Source organism: Canis aureus, chromosome 4, assembly GCF_053574225.1.
Source record: "Canis aureus isolate CA01 chromosome 4, VMU_Caureus_v.1.0, whole genome shotgun sequence".
Classification (NCBI taxonomy): domain Eukaryota; kingdom Metazoa; phylum Chordata; class Mammalia; order Carnivora; family Canidae; genus Canis; species Canis aureus.
The window spans coordinates 15,371,570-15,391,178 of NC_135614.1; the positions used below are offsets into that span (position 1 = coordinate 15,371,570).

The window sequence follows — 19,609 nt, forward strand, 5'->3', positions numbered from 1 at the left end:
ACCTCTAAACCAAAGATTTCCTTAAAGTCTAGATCTACATCTGGCTCTGTAGGTCTAGGATCTACATTGGGAAGTTTGGGCAACTTTTTTTTTCCTCTTTGAAGTACTCTATTGGTCTCCCAGGCCATCACTCAGGCAAAATAAGCTCTTAAAGAGTCTCCGATTTTAATGAGGCTTCTCATCAAATGGAGCAAACATTGAACCAGATTAGCAAGCTTAAGAGCAGAGGCCTACACCTAAAAGTAATTACTAGTGTTATTTCCATAACCTACTTTCTCTCTTTCCATAATAATTCCTTCCTTTTGGCCTACTTATTTCCTTCTACGAGACAACCAGCATTCTAAAGGCTGTTTCCCCAATGCTCAGTTCTTCTTTTTGTGTTAGCCTTTTCATGTTCTCTCTGACACAATCCAAAATAGTTTACTTTTCTCCTCAATCTCTCATCAAATTAGAGGTCACTTCTCTGTCTCAGCCACTTGGGTTCTGTTAGTTACTAGCTAACAAAAGAGATTGAAGGTAGGAATTACTAATAAGTAATGGTAGACTATGAAAGCCTTTCTAGATGGTTACATTGTAGCTAAGGCCTTGAGAGTCTTAACCCAAATAAGTGAATAACTAGAACATTCCCCATATTCCAGAAGAGTCCGTAGAGGAACTGATTACAGAGGGAGACTTGGACAGGAAAGAGCTTCGGCAGCCAGGCTCCAGTGCTCTTACTCTTATTTCAAAAGCAGCTGATCTGCTTTTTCCTGCTTTCATGTTGGAGTTCTGAATAAGATTTAACAGAGAAAAGAGTATATACTACTATTTTAATTTTTTTAAAGATCCTATTTATTCATTCATGAGAGACACACAGAGAGAGGCAGAGACACAGGCAGAGGGAGAAGCAGGATCCTTACAGGGAACACGATGCGGGACTCCATCCTGGGACCCCAAGATCACGACTTGAGCCAAAGGCAGACGCTCAGTCAATGAGCCACCCACGCGTCCCTATTTTAATTTTTTTTTTTTTTTTAAGAGTAATCACAAGGAAGAATCAATGAGGAACAGAGTTGTGGATAGGAACTTCCTAATCATCCCTGGAGAGTCCATGTAAATTGAGCCCTGCCAGAGCCTCATTTCTAGTTTCAAAAGTATGCATTCCCAGGCTGCCACCAGCCTGTGAAACAGAGGAGGAGCATTACTTTATCCATTGGTCCCAGTATTTGTTTTTGCAAGTCATTATTGTGCACTTTTTTCTAGTTTTACTGAGAAACAATTGATAACATTGTATAAGTTTAGGGTGTACAGCATGATGGTTTGATTTACATATACTGTGAAATGACTATCACAATAGGTTTAGTTAACATCCTTCATTTCATATCACTATAATAAAAAGAAAGCAAAAAAAAAAAAAAATGATTCTCCCCATGATGAGAACTCTTAGGATCTACTGTCTTAACAATTTTTCATCATACAGCAGAGCTAGTTATAGTCATCTTGCTGTGCATTACATCCCTAATATTTATGTATCTTATAACTGGAAGTTTATACCTTTTGACCATCTTCCTCCAATTGCCCCTCCCCCTCCACTCCCTATCCCCACCTCTGGGAACCACAAATCTGATCTCTTCATTCTATGAATTTGCTGTTTTGTTTGTTTTCATTCCACATATATGAGATTATACAGTATTTGTCTTTCTCTGTTGGATTTATTTCACTTAGCATAATGCCCTCAAGATCCATCCATGTCACGAATGGGAAGACTCTCTTGTTTTTTTAAGGCTGAATAAATATTCCATTGTTATATGTGTGTGTGCATGTAAGTATCCACTTACTCCTGGTGGACATTTAGGTTCTTTCTACATCTTGGCTATTGTAACTAATGCTGCTATGGACCTGAGGGGTACAAATATCTTTTCAAGTTAGTGTTTTCGTTTCCTTTGGATATATCCCTAAAAGTGGAATTGCAGGATCATACAGTAGTTCTATTTTTAATTTTTGGAGGAACTTCCATGTTGTTTTGCATGGTGGCTGCACCAATTTACAATTCCACCAACAGTGTACAAAGGTTCCCTTTTCTCCACATCTATGCCAACATTTGTTATCTCTTATCTTTTTGATGATGGCCATTCTATTAGGTATAAGATGATATCTCATTGTGGTTTTAAATTGCATTTCTCCAGTGATTAGTGATGTTGACCATCTTTTCATGTACCTGTTGGCCTTTCATACATCTTCTTTGGAAAATGTGTCTATTTAGATTCTTTGCCCCTTTGACTATTTTAAAATTGGATTATTTGGAAGGATTGGATTTTGTTTGCTTTATTGTTTTGCTATTGAGGTGCATGAGTAACTTGTATATTTTGGATATTAACCCCTTATCAGATATATGGTTTGCAAATACTTTTTCTCATTCCATAGGTTGTCTTTTACTTTGTTGATGTTTTCTTTTGCTGTGCAGAAATTTTATTTTGATGTAGTCCCAATTGTTCATGTTTCTGTTGCTTGGGCTTTAGGTGTGATTTCCAAAAATTCATTATCAAGACCCATGTCAAGTAGCTTTTCTTCTGTTTTTTTTTTTTTTTCTTTTTTTTTTTCTAGGAGCTTCATGGTTTCAGGTCATATATTTAAGTCTGTAGGTCATTTCTAGTTAATTTTTGTGAGTGGTGTAAGATAGGGGTCAAGTTTCATCCTTTCACCATGTGAAGTATGCAATTTTCCCAGCATCGTTTATCAAAGACACTGTCTCTTCTCCATTGAGTAGTGTTGGTTCTCTTGTCAAATATTAGTTGACTTTATATGATTGGGTTTATTTCTAATTTCTCAACTCTGTTCCATTGGTTTGCTTGTCTGTTTTATACCTGTACCATACTGTTTTAATTACTATAGCTTTTACAGTATAGCTTGAAATCAGGAAATATGAAACCTGCTTTCTTCTTTCTCAGGATTTCTTTGGCTAGTCAGGGTCTATTGTGGTTCCATGTAAATTTTAGGAGTGTTTTTTTCTATTTCTGTAATAAATTCCATTAGAATCTTGAGAGAAGTTGCATCAAAACTGTAGATTACTTTAGGTAGTGTTGACATTTTAACAACATTAATCCTTCTAATCTCTGAACACAGGATATTTTTCCATCTATTTGTGTCTTCTTCAGTTTCTTTCATCAGTGTCTTCTGCTTTCAGAGTAGTTTTCAAAGTTGTCTCTTACCACCTCTTTGGTTAAATGTATTTCTAAATATTTTATTGTTTTTGATGCTTTTGTAGATGAGATTGATTTCTTGATTTATTTTTCAGAAAGCAGTGTTACTGCACAGTTTTTAAATGTCCTTGCAAATGTAAATCATACACGCGTGCGCGCGCGCACACACACACACCCTCTATTGTCCTCTTTTACAGCCAGTGTTGATCCTTAGAAGTATCATAGAATTGTCATATGACAGAATAGGTTTTTCTTCCTTTTTATTTTAAAACATCCCTATCTGCTTACTTGTTTCGGCCCCCTGCAGTAAATGAAGAAAACCTTGCAAGGGTTTATAGACACAGGTTGGGCTCCCTAAGCAAAGACACTGCAGTATGCTTTTATATGTAATGAGAACTCTCCAAATCCAAAGTCTTAAAGCAATCCAGGTATCTAAATTACTGATGCATTAAATTCACTCAGATAATACAGTAGTAAATAAAATAACTTTTAACACAATCATTGGCCAGTTTCTAGGAGTTTTCATAAATTCAAATGTATCTTGATAATCAAATTCCTTTGGTGTTCCTTTGTGTTGTTTCAACTATGTACATATAAATGAAGATTTAAAGCCTATAGATAATTTAATAAACTTTAATGCAGAATGTTTGTCATTAGAAGAAATGTTTGTTATTATACACTAGGCCCTTATATTAAGAAAGAACAGTAAACAGAAATATTGTTTTCATTTCTTCAAATGGTAAAGCCAGAGCAATCTATGGGTGAAAATAACACAGAGTCTAGTTCAGTTGAAAGATAGAAAAAGCTATAAAAGAGAGGGAGGGAAAGAGAGAGGGAAAATCAAGAGATTACCCACATTGGATTTCAGTTATAAACCAGCACTTTAGTTTACAATATTTTCAAATCTTCACCAAGTGGTTTAGTAGAGAATAATTGTAATTACAATATTTGAGTCATTCAGTCAATTTAAGTCACATTAATGATCTGTAAACTTTAAAACTGTTAGTTTTAGTGATGCTGTAGCATTCTTGATTTCAAATTAACACATTTATAATCATGAGAACTACTATCTTGATGTGGAGGCAAAGAGGGATAGAGATCAGCAGTGGTCACACTACATTATTATCCAATTGTGCTTAATGGAGAGTTTATAGTGGATGGGAATGATAAGAATTCTTGTTTCAGCCTAAATCAATGTTTTGCTTTGCTTAAAAAGCTATGAAAATGTTGAGTAAATGTTTTCTTTTAGTGTTGGAGTTATAGGATATAATTATGATCTGCTAAAGTAAGTGAAAAGAAACCAACTTTAAACAATCATATAATGTTTTTAACTTTTGTTTAATTTTTAGATTATTTTTAGTAGCAAAAAGTGTGTTTCAATCTAATAAATAAATAATTAATTAGATTGTCATGATTCATTCCCTCTCCCTTTCAAATCTCTCCTCCTTCCTTTTCCCCTCTTTTTTCAATAGTAGCATGACCACCTATCAATATATAATTAGTCTTTGGTAACACTCACAATAAGTTCATAAATGCATGAATGGACAAATATAAAAATGATGAGTAACAATAACAATGCATTTCTATAGACCAGGCTCTGCATTAGGACCATGGAATCCTCCGTGAATAAGACATGGCAGCTTCCTGGAGGAGCTGAGAGTTTAGAATCCCCTCTAAGGGCTGATTTCTATTTCCACTAATGGCTTCGTTAGAGCAAAAGAATGGCAGCTCTTAATTCTTCATAGAGCTATTCTGAAAGCATACTTCCCAGGTATAACAAACAGCTAAACTATAATGACTTTTTAATCTCCAGCAAAATGACCACTATATTCTACAATTTGGAAATGATGATCTCTTTGTGTAATGCTGGCTACGTCACTTGCCAGGCGTGACTTACTCTTTATCAACATCTTGTATTCTTAGCCATTCAAAGTGATACTTAGAAGGAACAAGGGACATTCCTTTAATTTCACAAATTTTATGACCATTGGAAAAAAGGCAGAGATGGGGTTTAGCTGCAGTCAATTTTTAAAACTATATTTTAGCTTGAAGTGCAGAAATATGTCATATTTCAAGACTTAGCTGAAGAAGAAGTAGAGTTTATTATATGCTTTAGAATAATGACCATATAGGACATACAGTGGCCTTAAACTCAAGATTATAACCAGAGATAGAGGTAATTCCAGCCTCTCCTGTATCTCTCCATCTTTTCTGTCCTACTCTAGAAAAAGTACTGGATGCAAGTGGAAGTGATATTTGTAGAGCTGCCACAGAATCTTCTTTAGTTTATAACTTATAGAAAATCTTGTCCATTTTGATATAATATAAATGCTTCTCATTAGCAGATTGTTTGTGTTATACTTCATCAGAGTATGGTAACATCAAAAATTTAGAAGATGGAAATGTATTCACTATCACAATTCCAGGTGGATGGCCTGGTCACAGTGAACCTGGGCTATCTATGTTCAACCTATAGTAAGCATTCATGCAGAAGACCTTCATTAGAAATACATGCAAGGCAATGGAGGCACCATGTTAGGAACATATTTTTCTCTCACTGAATGAGTGCTAATAAACTCTTCTCTGCCCTCTTCATAGAAGATCTAGTCTTGGTTTGGAACTATGTTTCCTCTAACTGGATCTCTTCTAATAAATTTACAATTTTTGCCATTATTCATGCATCAAAAAAAAGACTTAGTAACTACCTAAATACTCGATAATTTTCTTTACCCTGGCTCACCATATTTATATAGCTTATCCTAAGCACTAATGTCAGTGAATCAAGCTTTTATATACCTGCTATATATTTTCTATTACATATTAAAATATGCATAATTAAAATCTAAAATGTTTATTGATGCACTTCCCTAAAATATCTCATCCAACTTATCCCAGAAATATGAGAATCATTTTTAGAAAAACACTGGTTTAGTACAATATGGGATCTGTTCCAATTGGGAAAATGGCATTATGAATAATTGTAAGTCATATTCTTAAAATTCGGGTATAATAATTTAAAAAAATTCAGGTATATCGGATTTTAACACATGGAAAAACAATCTGTAAAATGCTAATCTGACTCAACAAGGGTGTCCCAAGAGATTATGAAAAACAGCATTTGTCAGATACTTTATTGAAAAAAATGATGTTAGAAAAATTTTGTCTGAAATAATAAATCTTATGAATTTTTGAAATTTTTTCACAGTGAGTGGACAATCATTAACTTGTGGTAACTTTCTTATAAATTTATTATAAGAGAAACCTTAGTCATCTCTTATAATCCATTAATGATATAATTAGAAAATATTTTCAAATAAATTTTTCAAGGGGTTTCTTCCTCTCAAACAAAAGAAGTCAAAGGACAAAGACCCATGTGAAAAAAAAAAAAAAAACCTTTGGGAAATATGATATCAAGGTCTCTTAATATGAACTGGGTTCCCAGGTAACAAATTCCCTCATCAATGCCATGGGAGCGATTAAAACCAAGTAAGCAGTTCTATTCTGCTTAAGCCATTCTCACAAGTGGATATGTAGCATATGGTATAATATCACATGTCCAGGATCATACTTGCTCTATGAAGAGACCTTCATGGGAGATGCGATCTCTAGTCTCTCAAGCGGCCTACAATCTAGCTAATGAGAAAGAGAGAAATAGATAGAAGATAATTTATAGCCAAGGACTAAATCAATCCTTCAGTGTCAATCAGCACTGAAAGGAAAAGAGATCAAGGGGACCAGAATCCTTCAGAAAAACTTCATGGAACAAATGGAACTCAGGCTGACCCTGTGATTGGTCACAGTCAAAGAAACAAAAAGAAGGAAAGGCATGCCAGAGAAGATAAAACATGAACAAGGATACAGATGCCAGTGGGAGTGAGCTGGTGTTTCCCATTCCCTTGTGGGGCAATGCGGAGACTGGACTAATTGTTGCTGGGACTGCTAGCTATGTGTTTGTTAAAATACATCATTGCCAAGATAAAAGAAAAAGAGATTTAGCTTTCACAAAATAAAAACTTCCAGAAAAACTGAATGCATTCCCTTAGGGTAAAACAAAGCATGGAGAATTTCAACTCCAAAAGCAGAATTTTTCCGAGTTAGAGATAATAGGGGGAACAGAACTGGAAGCCAGTATGTAGCCCTAGGAGAGAGCTTGCCACTATATGCAGCAGCTACATATTTTTCCCTTCTCTTTATATTAACATTACATCCATGCTCACATTTATTTCCTTGGGGATGGGTATCTGTTTCTCATTAGAACCCCTATTTTATCTTCCTTTTTGGTATCCTTTCTCAATTATTAAATTTTATGCCAATTAATCTTATTAATAAAAGACCCCAGATTCAAGTAACAATTTTTTCTTAGGTTTGTAATTGCTTAAGCAGACTAGGAGTAGAGTCCAATCAATAGCTTCCATGGGCATTAATGAAGGAATCATGAAACGTTCTGCCTGGGACCCCAATTCATGTTAGGAGACCCTGATATCATGATATTCCAAAGTTTTTTTTTTTTTCACATGGGCCTTTGTCCTTCATCCTCTGCTGCTGCTGCTGCTGCTGCTGTTGCTGCGTAATTTGCTTGATAGCCAAATGACCCTGGTTGAGAGGAGAAAATATCAGCCCCAAATGGACATTCCCAAATACTCAGGTGGTTACATATGTACAGCAAAACATCTGAGGTTTGGGGATAATGTTTATCCAATGATTTGATAATCTTCGTTTTCCATTTGACTGGTCCTAGGAAAATGTAGATTCTTGTCATTTGCCTATAATTTATTATTATTATTTCAGTATTACCACTACACTGGAAAATGGTGGTTTAGTTTCAAAAATTAATGTTAAAATTGTACCATAATTCAGACTTTAAAAAGCTTTTCTTAAACAAGTTACCTAATTTGCCTTCTCTCCATTGAATGTGGAGTTACTTTAATATCATTCATACAGAAATAGCTCCTCATCCTGAGGGAATAGCTAACGAGAGAGCTTGAATTCCCAAGCATATACATAAGGAACACTATGTTAATGCTTTCAACTCTGCTGACCTCAGCAGACATCTTGATATCAACCTGAGACACACAACCCTCTCCATTCAAAACTAATGTATCCTGACCACTTCAACTTCAAAATAAAAATGCAGAATCATTCAATAAGCTTGTGTGAGTAATATAGTTTGGGGGAAAACTGTATTTATAAAAACTTGGGACTAAATTGAAAATAGGCTTCTGGACTCAAATCAACCGGTAAGGCAAAGAAAATAGGAAAAGAAGCCCATTTATTATCATTACCTTTTAGAAAATACCCAATACACTTTGCACCAAGATATAAGAACACATTTGATGGGTGATCTTGTTTCTGTGTCATGATGTTCGCGGAGAGGGTCTGGCATACCGACAGCACTCCCAGCAACAGTCTAGGGAATTGGTTTTCCTCCTTGGGAAGTCATAAATCTTGCGGCTGTTTATCATGACCTAACAAAACCTCTGTCTGAGGGAATGGCAGACGCATTCTGACTCTAATCTCTGACATCAGCCTGGGCTGGTTGGTAACGTGTGTTTACACAGAGCTGTCCAAAAGCTGTGACATGTGATGAGTGTCACGGCCCTGCCTTCCTTGGGCAGTCTAATTGCCTATCACTACCTGATACAGTAGGGAAGGGGCCCCTTACCAGGCTGGAGAATCCCAGAAGGGCCAGGGGAAGCACTTCTAAGGCTAAGTCTGAAACCAAAGGAATGTAAACGCAAATTAAACAGATTTCCAACACTCACAACTGATAAATTTGGTAAAATTGCAAATCTTGTAGATTCTATTCCAGAGAGATCTTAAAGAAATAAGACGACAACAGGAGGTAGCTATGACTGACTGACAGATTGAAAGAACAACTGCACTGCCTGGGAGTCGGGCTGCAAGGGAAACCATGAGGAATCAGACCAGAAGATCTTTCTCCTCAGATGAAGAGTACCCAGGAGGCAGGAAGAGAGAGATGGGGCTGGGAGGCAGAGGGAAGCTTCCGGAACAAACCATAAATGTGCATAACTGGGCCTGCCAACGGTGGCATTAAGGAAAGTGGCTGGAAAATCAATATGGAAAGGAAAAAAAAATGTTTAAAGAAGTCTTAAGAAAAATGAAAAACAGCCTCATTAAAACATTTGGAAGTGATTATAAAAACCACCTTGAAATAATCAGTGTTAAACATAGCTTCAGAAAAATGTACTGGGATTGGACCCCATTAACTCTTTCAGTCTTAACACCTACGTCAGCTTGCATAGACACAACATTTTACTAAATATACCCTCCATCCCCCAGTATGGGTTTTAAATAGGAAGCCATTAATATAAAAGGGAAGTGACTCAAACACAATTGAGGAAGACATGAATTAAAGTACCCATGCAAATCAACTCAGATTTTTTTCTTCAAATTGTAGAAATCAAAAGTGAACCCTGAACAATTCCATCATGATTTTACACAAAAAAGATTCACTTAAAATAACATGTCTGAAATTAACGGATAAAGAAATTGTATTACTACATCAGACTTTTCTCATTTATTTGTTAAATGATACCATTTCCTTGGCCAGAGAAGAGGTCATAGCAAAAGTGGGGTGTGAGAAAGCCAGCAACAAGGTGTGCGGATTTCCTAGCCCTTCCTTTATCACCATGGTCTCCGACCAGAAGTCACTGACACCAATGGTCAGAATTGAAGGGAGTCCGCGAACCTCAGGAATCCTGGACTAAATTCTTATGTGTTTATTTATCCTTTCTTTTTTCCACCAGGGCAAAAGGTCTGTCAAATTTTCAGCAGCATCTCAAAAAATGTTTGGAACTCAAAAAAAGGTTAAGATTAAGTTGTAACATGAACAAGTGACTTGCTTTCACAATGTGTGGGGAAGGGCAGGTAACCTCAAGAACCACACTCTACAAATGCTGCCACCTGTTAGCTTACTATTAAATCCTGTTAGAGGGATCCCTGGGTGGTGCAGCGGTTTGGCGCCTGCCTTTGGCCCGGGGTGCAATCCTGGAGACCGGGGATCTAGTCCCACATCGGGCTCCCGGTGCATGGAGCCTGCTTCTCCCTCTGCCTGTGTCTCTGCCTCTCTCTCTCTCTCTCTCTCTCTGTGCCTATCATAAAATAAAAAAAATAAAAAATAAATAAATAAATCCTGTTAGAATAAAAGTCTTCTGCATATATATACACACATATATATATGTACATATATAATGCATGCCTGTATATATATAATATACATGTGTATATACATATACATATGTATTTTTCATGTTTGTGTGTATATATAACTTCAACCATCCCTTGATTCTTAATATTGTTAGCCAATAAAAGGAACTAGAGCTGGGATGCCTGGACGGCTCAGGGGTTGAGCGTCTGCCTTTGGCTCAAGGCGTGATCCTGGAGTCCCCAGATTGAGTCCCACATCAGGCTCCCTGCGTGGAGCCTACTTCTCCCTCTGCCTATGTCTCTGCCTCTGTGTGTGTGTGTGTCTCTCATGAATAAATAAATAAAATCTTAAAAAAAAAAAAACTAACTAGAGCTCTTTGGAGAAAGAGCTGATTCTATGACAGAAGCATGATGAACCTGGAGCATTTGCGGTACCAGAAAATAAAGCACTACTTAAATAAGTGAGGAAATAAACAAACAGACAGACAACAAGATATTGGGAGTATGTCAAAAAGATATAGCATGAAAGTATGACAAAGGGACATTGAAAGAGCTCCTTATGTTCAAAGCTGGATAATTTGAGCAAAAAAAAAATAAAAAAAATAGTATTGGAATATAACCCAAAATATAAAAGAAATATCCATGAATCCAAAGTGACATAAATAAAAGACTGAATAAATAAATACATGGGAGCAAAGAGACAACTCTCTCACGAAGAATTCCAAATAATTGATGTAGAGATTCTCTACCCTCAAGGAGGAACAAAACTGCCTACTACTTAAGTGTGAGCTCTGTATTAGTGACTTTCTTCTAAAGAATACCATATGGAAAGAAAAGGAAGAAAATAATAACTTTCTAATTGAAAAACACTACCTCAGCCAGGTGAATGAAGTCAATATCAATAGTAATAAATCATGTAGATAGTATGTACCTTTGAGATGACATAAGGAAAATGACACTTTCTCTCTGTGGTCTTCCTTCCCCAAATCCATAACCTTAGTCTAATAGTCTAGTCTTGAGAAAAATATCAGACAAATCCCAAAATAAAGGTGTCCTGCAAAATACCTCACCAATGCTCCTGCTAACTATCAAGGTCTTTGAAAACAAGGAAGGTATGCAAATGCCATAGCCAAGCGGAGGCATCACTACTAAATGTAATGTGGTATCCTGATGTGGTCCTCAAACAGAAAAAGAACATGAGGTAAAAATAAAAGAAATCAAAATTAAGTATAGACCTTAATTTTTTCAGTGAACCAGGATATCTAACAATATATGATACATCTGGGGGAGGATAGCATTGAACATAGACATGGAGAAAGGAGGGAATGCACCTGTGTAGAATTTTAAAAGAATTCTAGCTGAATCTGAAATGTTTTCTTTCTTTAAAGCAGTACTGGACTGAATGTGATGGGGCGTGTAGTATTATTGCCATATTATTCTTTTTATTTTTCTGTAGATTTTAAATTTATCAGGAAAAATAAGTAGATATGTTTGTCAAAAGCGGGAAGCAAGTAACCCTTGGAGTTGTGAGCTGTCATCTTTGTGCAATAGTTTTCGAATTGCAATTTCAAACTGCAGCCCTATATTTCTAAGCACTGCCTCAAGAACCACAGCAGTGGTGTCAAAGCTGAGTGAGCAGGGCTCTGCGCAACCACCTCTGCTTCAACCAGAGCAATTGGCTCCTCTCTGTTTTATGAAATGGAGGGACTTTGTAATAAGTTAGTGTTTCTTTAGACTAGGGACTGCTGGTTGCTACTTTTTTTCCTGAGAAAGAGCATCTTTGAATTTTAGCAGGACATGTGGCCACTCTGAATACGCGTGACATTTCCCATGCTCCCTTGCAGATAAGTGTGACAATCTGGCATTAAGTTCTAGACAGTGAGATGTAAAGAAAATATCTTTAAAGGGAAGATCATTCTCTTTTTTTCCCCTCTTCCTCCTTCTTCTTGGTTGGAATATGGATGTGATGATGGAGGCATCCAGGTTTAATGAACGCCTTGGTCAATGATTTGACTTTGAAAAAGTCAGGATAGAATGTGAGAAAGAAATACACCTCTACCAGGAAAATGGCCATGGATTATATTGTGAAAGAACAATTTCTTAGTAGAGCTGTAAGAACAGAAGCGTGGGTAGCCAGATCACTGCCTGAACTGCTCGAGACAGTTTCCTATTGCTACCCACATCGAGTCCACCATCAGCCAAAGATGCCAGTGTGTAGTAGATCACTGTCATGCTTCGTGCAGCGGACCCACACACTGCTCCCGCCTCCAGCAGCGACACCACACAGCAGCGACAGCAATAGCAGGGAGATCCTGGCTTCTGGGAAACGGAGTAGACTATTTTGGATTTTCTTCCCATGTTATGTCATGGACTGAATATATACTTCTAGTGTTTTCGCGCTTGTTATGGGAAGGAGGGTCCAAGGAGGAAAGAATGACATTTCTATAACAGCAAGATGGGGCTTGGAGTCATTTAATTTGCATATTAAAAGAGAGATGACCTTGTTTTGAACCCCTAAATGGTAAAGTGGGATATATCAGTTACATATGTAAGATTTCATTTAACATAAGGTTAAAATCACTGCCTTATTGTGAATGAGAGCTGAGGATTTTGTAGTTCACTGCTTTAAATTCTATATTTCAGGTCAGAAATAGGGTTTGAATCCCAGCTCCCCCTTTTAATGTTCATGGACTCCTAATTTAATCTTTCTGAATCTCCATTAGCCCAGTTTTATATCCAAGAAATGGTGTACAAGGCTTCTCACCTATTCCATGATTGGCTAATGACTTATTAACAAATCAAATATTTTCATTGTCACTCCTTGAAGCACTTAGGCTGAAGATCTTGATGTACCTAACTTCACTGGAAAAGTGCTCTGAGTCCTCAGGGATGCACAACAGGAGTCCACACATGGAAAGGGAGTGAGGGTCCACATGGAAAGGGAGTGAGGGGATCCAATACCTGTGTGCATTTAGTATTTGTTCCAGACCCATGCAATACTTTGCATATACAAGCATGTATCTTGTAAAGTCAGATAAATATAAGAAAGAAACCAGAAAATGGGCCATGAAAAGCAGAAACTCCTCCAAAAAAGGATTTCAGGAAAAAATAAAGATTCTGGCAACAGAAGCTCACATAGAGAATATAACCACTCATTTACGCAGGTTCTAGAAGGTAACATCTGAATATATGTTTATGTGTATAACACCTAAATGAACATGGCTGTTATCTAAGTGACTATACATAGTTGAATAACATCCATAAATATGCAAATCCATAAACCATGTCAATTAACTTAATCTAAGCTATCATCCTCCAACATCTTAGAAATTCCTGATGATCACCATCTGGGGTACACAAGAGGTGAAGGGCTGAGAAAGCCTCCTCCCCCCAAGGGGGACACAGTTTATTATAACTTTTTCTCAGGTTTCACTAGAAAGTTCACTTATCATCTCTTATGGGATTAAAAGGTAAGGTGGTCAAATATACAAGAACAGAAATGGGTATTTGGTTCTCTTTCCCCCATATTGCTCTACTGTGGCTCTCTCCGCCTGCAGATTGCAGTATAAGAGCTAAACAATAACAAAGCATGGTTGGTCCTGTGCCCAGTTAGGAGGTAGAAACAAGCTGATATGGAAATCCCAGGAAAACTACCACTTCGATTGCAATTTCCAGTTCAGGCCAACTTTGTGATCTGCACTACAACAAACTAAAACAGTTGAGAAGCATTCTATTTTGCTTTAGAGCTCTTTGATTAGCTGGTGAGATCAAACCAGAGTACCTCTGCGGCACCACTCAGGTTGCTCCTCGGCCCCAGGCATCATCTTTCTGGTCCCCATTTGCCTATAGTGTGGTACCTACCCTTACAAAGAAAAACAAAAGCCCTAATAAATTCTCTGCCAAGAAGAATTCTCTGATTCATCAACCAGATTAATGCTTTCTTCCATATTCATGGAGTTCTTTAGAATCACATCCATCATGGGGTGCCTGAGTAGCTCAGTTGGTTAAGCCTCCTACTGGTAATTTTGGCTCAGGTCATGATCTCAGAGTCCTGAGATGGAGCTCCTTGTCAGGCTCTGTGCTTAGCTTGGGATTCTCTCTCTCCCTCTTCACCTCCCCACACTCATGCTCTTTCTCCTCTAAAATAATATAAATATATAATATATATGCATATACAAATGCATACAATACATGCACATATAACATATATGTATATGTATAATAATATCTCTCTCATGAGTTTCAGAAATTTCTAGAAGGCTTTCTATATACCTAGCAAGTTTTAACACTTTGCACATAGTATTTACTCGTATTCATTAAGACATGTTCAGCCCCAAATAAAGAAGCAATCTCCCAAAACTGGCTTAAACAAATTAGGGGTTATATTTTCATCACTGACTGGGAAGCCTGGTAAGAGAAGTAAGGAGTCCATGGCTGGTATAACATTTCATATTGGCATTTGGAACTCCGGCTCTATCCAGCTCTTTCAATGCCTTATTTAGGATATATTATTTACAGAACTACCTTGTGAACTCAACATGGCTGTAGTAAATCCCACCTTGCATCCATATCACAGAGAGAAAGATGGAAGGCAAAGGGCATTTTCCACTTGGATAAGCCTCTCCCTTAACCTTAATTAGCTTTATGGGAGCTCAATCCTGCGACTTACCTTTATATCTCACTGGATAAAACTGTCACATGACTACCCTTGCTACAAGAGAATTTGGTAAATGTGATATTTTTTAACAAGTTAATACCACACCATGTGAAATTAGAGCTCAGTTAGTTAATAAAAAGGGGGCGAATAGATGACATAGGTGACTAGCAGTTGTTGTAGTATCTGGAACGTCATCCAGTTGCATAAGATTCTTGGCCAATCATTTCCACACACTCTGTTTATCTTAGTATGTGGTTTGGGGACAGTGTTAGCATAACAAAAAAGCTATATATAACATATTTATTTAGACATAATCATCGAAATTACTTCTTTCCCACAGCATTCAGTCATTAGACTCAAATGCCAGGAAAGTTTTTTTTAATCTGAGAATTATCTCAAAATATAAGAAGACAGTTATTCACTCCTAGATGAGTCAACTATTAATAGATTTATTTAAACTGTGATAAAAAGATTTTTTTAATTTTTATTTATTTATTCATGAGAGAGAGAGAGAAGGCAGAGACACAGGCAGAGAGGCAGGCTCCATGCAGAGAGCCCAATGTGGGACTCAGTTCCGGGACTCCAGGATCACGCCTTGGGCCAAAGGCAGGTGCTTAACTGCTGAGCCACCCAAGCATCCCCAAAAAGATTTAAAGATCAGAAATCCTCAATATAGGAAAATTAAATAACAACAGGCCACAATCTTCAATTATTCTCCAGATCACTCATTTGTCACTTAATTAAATGTGCCCTCAATCATAATTTGATTCTCTTCAATAGCATCACAAGCTCCCCAAGGACTGCCAACAAACTCTATGATTCTTTGACTCTTGATGCTGAGTGCCCTACACTTGGTCAGTGCTTAAGGACTGTTTGTTGAAGATTCTGGAAAAAAAGAATTTTCTAAAACTACTGTTCTAAACACTGAGCAAATATGTTAACACATGTTAAGCTGAAAAGCATCCAGATTTTTGTGAGGCCCAATAGGAAACCACACAAATGAGGTTAATCTTAGCTGACAGCAATTGTACAATCACGATAAAAAAAAATATGTCTTTATCCCTTTGTTAATTCCTCCTGCACTTCAAAGATGATAATAGAGATGTCTATGTTTTAAGGGAGCTTGCTAGAACACAGAGGGAATTTAGTAATAACCTAATCCAAATCCTTTGTTCACAGATGAAGAAACTGAGACTTGGAGAAGTCAAGGGGCCTGAAGCCATTTGGCTCCTTAGTAGGGTAAGTTCTCTAGCCTCTGGGGCTCTTGGTAAAATCAGTACAGTAGACCGAATGTTCCATCTCTATTCAAATGTTCACTTTCACAAAATGTCCTTTTGTTTCTCATGATCTGATTGTTTTACATTAACATGTTTCATCGAGACTTAAGAAATGTTTTTTATAGATGCTGAAATGAGGCAGGTAGAACCATATGTCTTTGCTAGCCTTTGTCAGTGGAACCCCCCCCCCAACCCCCAGCTTTGAGGAGTCATACTTTGGGGCTCAGTCCCACCATGCGGGAACTAGATCTGTCTGCTTCAGAAGGGCTTGAGGCTTTCAGAACCACCATGGCAATGAAAAGATCTTGAGCCACGGTAGTATCAGTTCTGTGGTGGGAATAATTATGTCACCATTTGTGTGACAGGGCCATGGTCCTTCATAAGGGCAGAGGTGCATGCTCTCCACTAAGATCAACATTAAATTCAAGGAAAGGGACAAGGGGAAATGACAACTATTCGAGACAGAAGTGCTCCCAAGGGAAAGTCAGGAGATAAGATGGCATGACAAGAAAGAACATGCCTTTTCTAACTCCACCAGTACCAGTGTGACCCTTGGCATGACACACTCTCTCTGAGCTTTTGTCTCCATGTCCTTGGGAAGAGGTTGAACAACACATCTGGCTCTAAGGTCCCTATCTGCTCAAACTTTTAAAACCTCTAAGTGGTAAGAATTCCATTTTACTGTCAAAAGGCTCACTTTATTAACATTGCTTTCTTTATGGGTAAACATGTAAAAAGGCTTGTAACCAAGTCACTTTTGTCTTGATGGGCTTTTTTATAATGCCTTCTTATTTTCCAAGAGAAGTGCTGTATTTTACTTAATCTTTCAATCACAATTGCAGATAGGAGCCATGTTTGTCTAGGTCCATTTGGCCTATTGGACTGTTCCCTGAAATATCATAAAAAATACATAGTTCTTATTCTCCATCTGTTGTTTCATCCAACTTCTCTTTTTTTCTACTCCAGCATTTTATTTGCCACAACCAAGCCAGCTCCAGGGCAGGAAGGGATTCACAAACCCTCCAATCTGGAAGTCACTGAGATTTCTGACCAACATTCTGGGTTGTGTTGAAATGAAGAAAATAAGATGAGTTCTCCAAACTCATTTAAATGGCTAAAATTATATAGCCATCCCCCAAAGCAAATATTTAAGTTCTAACACACTGAGAGAAAATAGGATGATTATTATTAATTATTATTAATTGAGGCCTCCTATTTTGCTTGTTGACTCTTTCATACTAGTCCATCACTGAGTCTGTGAATCAGACCTCCTAAAATAACCTGATTGGGGCAAATTCAACACATTTTAGTTTAATTTTCTCCAATTCAAATACAACTTGCACAATGAGGTGAGTGTCTAACAATTCAAAGGAACAAACCATTAAATTAAAATTCCTAACTTGATTGTTTGAATCACACTGGGCTAAATTTACATCCTCCATAACACTGTGGGAATTCACTCTGTGGGAGATTTTTCTAGCTACATTTTTTTTTTTTAGCAAACCTTTTCTTTTCTCCTCTTTTTTAAAGGGTGAATTACTTGTCGCTGTACCTTTAACGATAAGATGAAAGAAATAAAAACTGGGCTCCAGGAGAAAACAATGAGGCAATAATTCTGAAATTAAAATACAGAACATGATATATCAATATAATTGTCCTGCGTATGTGAAGATAACTCTGCTTTGATGGTGTTATTTCCTGAGCACGCAAAACCTAATAAAATCTGGAGGGCTGAACTGATGAGAAATTCAGTGTTAGAGATTATGAAAAACACACACTAAAATAGCCAAACAAAATTACTGAAAAACAATTTTAGTGGCAAATTATTTATCTAAGTAATGCAGGAAGATTTATAGAGATCTTCCAACATTAAAATAAATTAGTTACTTAAAAAACTTAACTTCTTTGACAAAGGAAAGTGATATGCTTATGTAACTCTTTGTTTGACCTTGAGCAACTCAGTTGACAATTCTGTGCCTCAGGTATCTTCATCTTTTATTATTCATCCATTAGGAAATTTTTCCTTAAAATTTCTATAATTATATCTTTGTGGTGATAGCTTTTCCCCCTTGTTCTTGATTCATCTCATTTCTTCAAAATAGAATTGTTAATTATAAATAGAAAAGAAAGTTTTGGTATTGGCCATTGCTGGAGTTGATGATACAAATAGCAAATCACAATAGAATTGATCATGGAAGCATCCAAATTATTCTGGTTGCTTCCATCTATCCAAGTAAACATGAGGCATCCAAGGAAAACAATAATCAAGGGTCTTCATCACACAAGAAGCAGTTGGACAGCATATTTGCTTGCTGTGACCTTGGGCGTGTCATTTCACTGTTTTGCATCCACTTCCTTTTCTGCATGTATCAAATGGAGATAGCAACAGAACCACTGGGAAATTTAATGAGATAATGAGCACATAAATCTAAGTACCTACCATCCAGTGAAAGCTCCATAAATATTTCCCATTGTTACCATATTACTATAATTATTACAGATAAGCTTTCAGCTGTGATTACCCTCTTGGGAATAAATTTGAACAAACAGAGCATTCCACTTTAACATGAATATTACTATTTAATATCAGGTAGGAGAAATTTGGTAGATGACTTTCAGCTCTTACCTTATAAATAATAAAACAGTCACTCAAATAAGAACTCATTATTTTATGAAGCAGCAGAAAGAGAAATCAAGAAATGAATGCCACTTACAATTGCACCAAAAACCATAGGATACCTAGGAATAAACCCAACCAAAGAGGTAGAGGAACTCATTATTTTATAAGAAAGTGACACACCTTGATTGTATAGTCATAAAAAAGGAATTTACAAGCTATGGCTTTGCCAAGAAAAAACGAGATGAACGAGAAGGAAGAAGGATTTTTTTTTTCTATTTCTTGATATTTGTCCCTAGGTTTTGAATTATTTTCCCAGCTTAGTCCCTTCTACTTATAAATCCACAAATCAGACTTTATAAAAAAAAAAAAAACTCCAAAGATTCAATTCTTTTTAAATATTTTCTATAATCTCCACTTTCCCTGTTCCACTAACAGCTATTCCTCATAAAGACACACCAGGTTTCTACTAGAAGTCATGACATTACGGGTCTTCTTGCTTTGTCAGTCAGGTGTGGACGTATTATACCAGGGAATTCCCCTAGCCTCAACCTGCACTAGTAATTCCTAACTCCAAATTATTTGAGTAAGGCCAATTTATTCACCTGACATTAATAATATAGAGCTAGTTCATAGAGTGGTTGTATCAAATAAAATAATAAAATTTTAGCAGATAGCTTAAAAGAGGAAGGTGCCCAGGTTTCTCTTAAAC

At 36.8% G+C, this 19,609-nt stretch overlaps 2 long non-coding RNA genes across 2 annotated transcripts in view; one reads left to right on the forward strand and one right to left on the reverse strand.

Moving 5' to 3' along the window:
* Positions 1-19,609, forward strand: part of LOC144312228 (uncharacterized) — a 113,811-nt gene that overhangs the window by 71,301 nt on the left and 22,901 nt on the right. The window contains exon 2 of the long non-coding RNA XR_013377698.1: positions 16,183-16,242. This is a non-coding gene — a long non-coding RNA (uncharacterized LOC144312228). The remainder of the gene's footprint in view (positions 1-16,182; positions 16,243-19,609) is intronic.
* The window catches only part of LOC144312227 (uncharacterized), a 158,483-nt gene that overhangs the window by 24,031 nt on the left and 114,843 nt on the right, over positions 1-19,609 (reverse strand). The gene's annotated exons all lie outside the window — the stretch shown is intronic.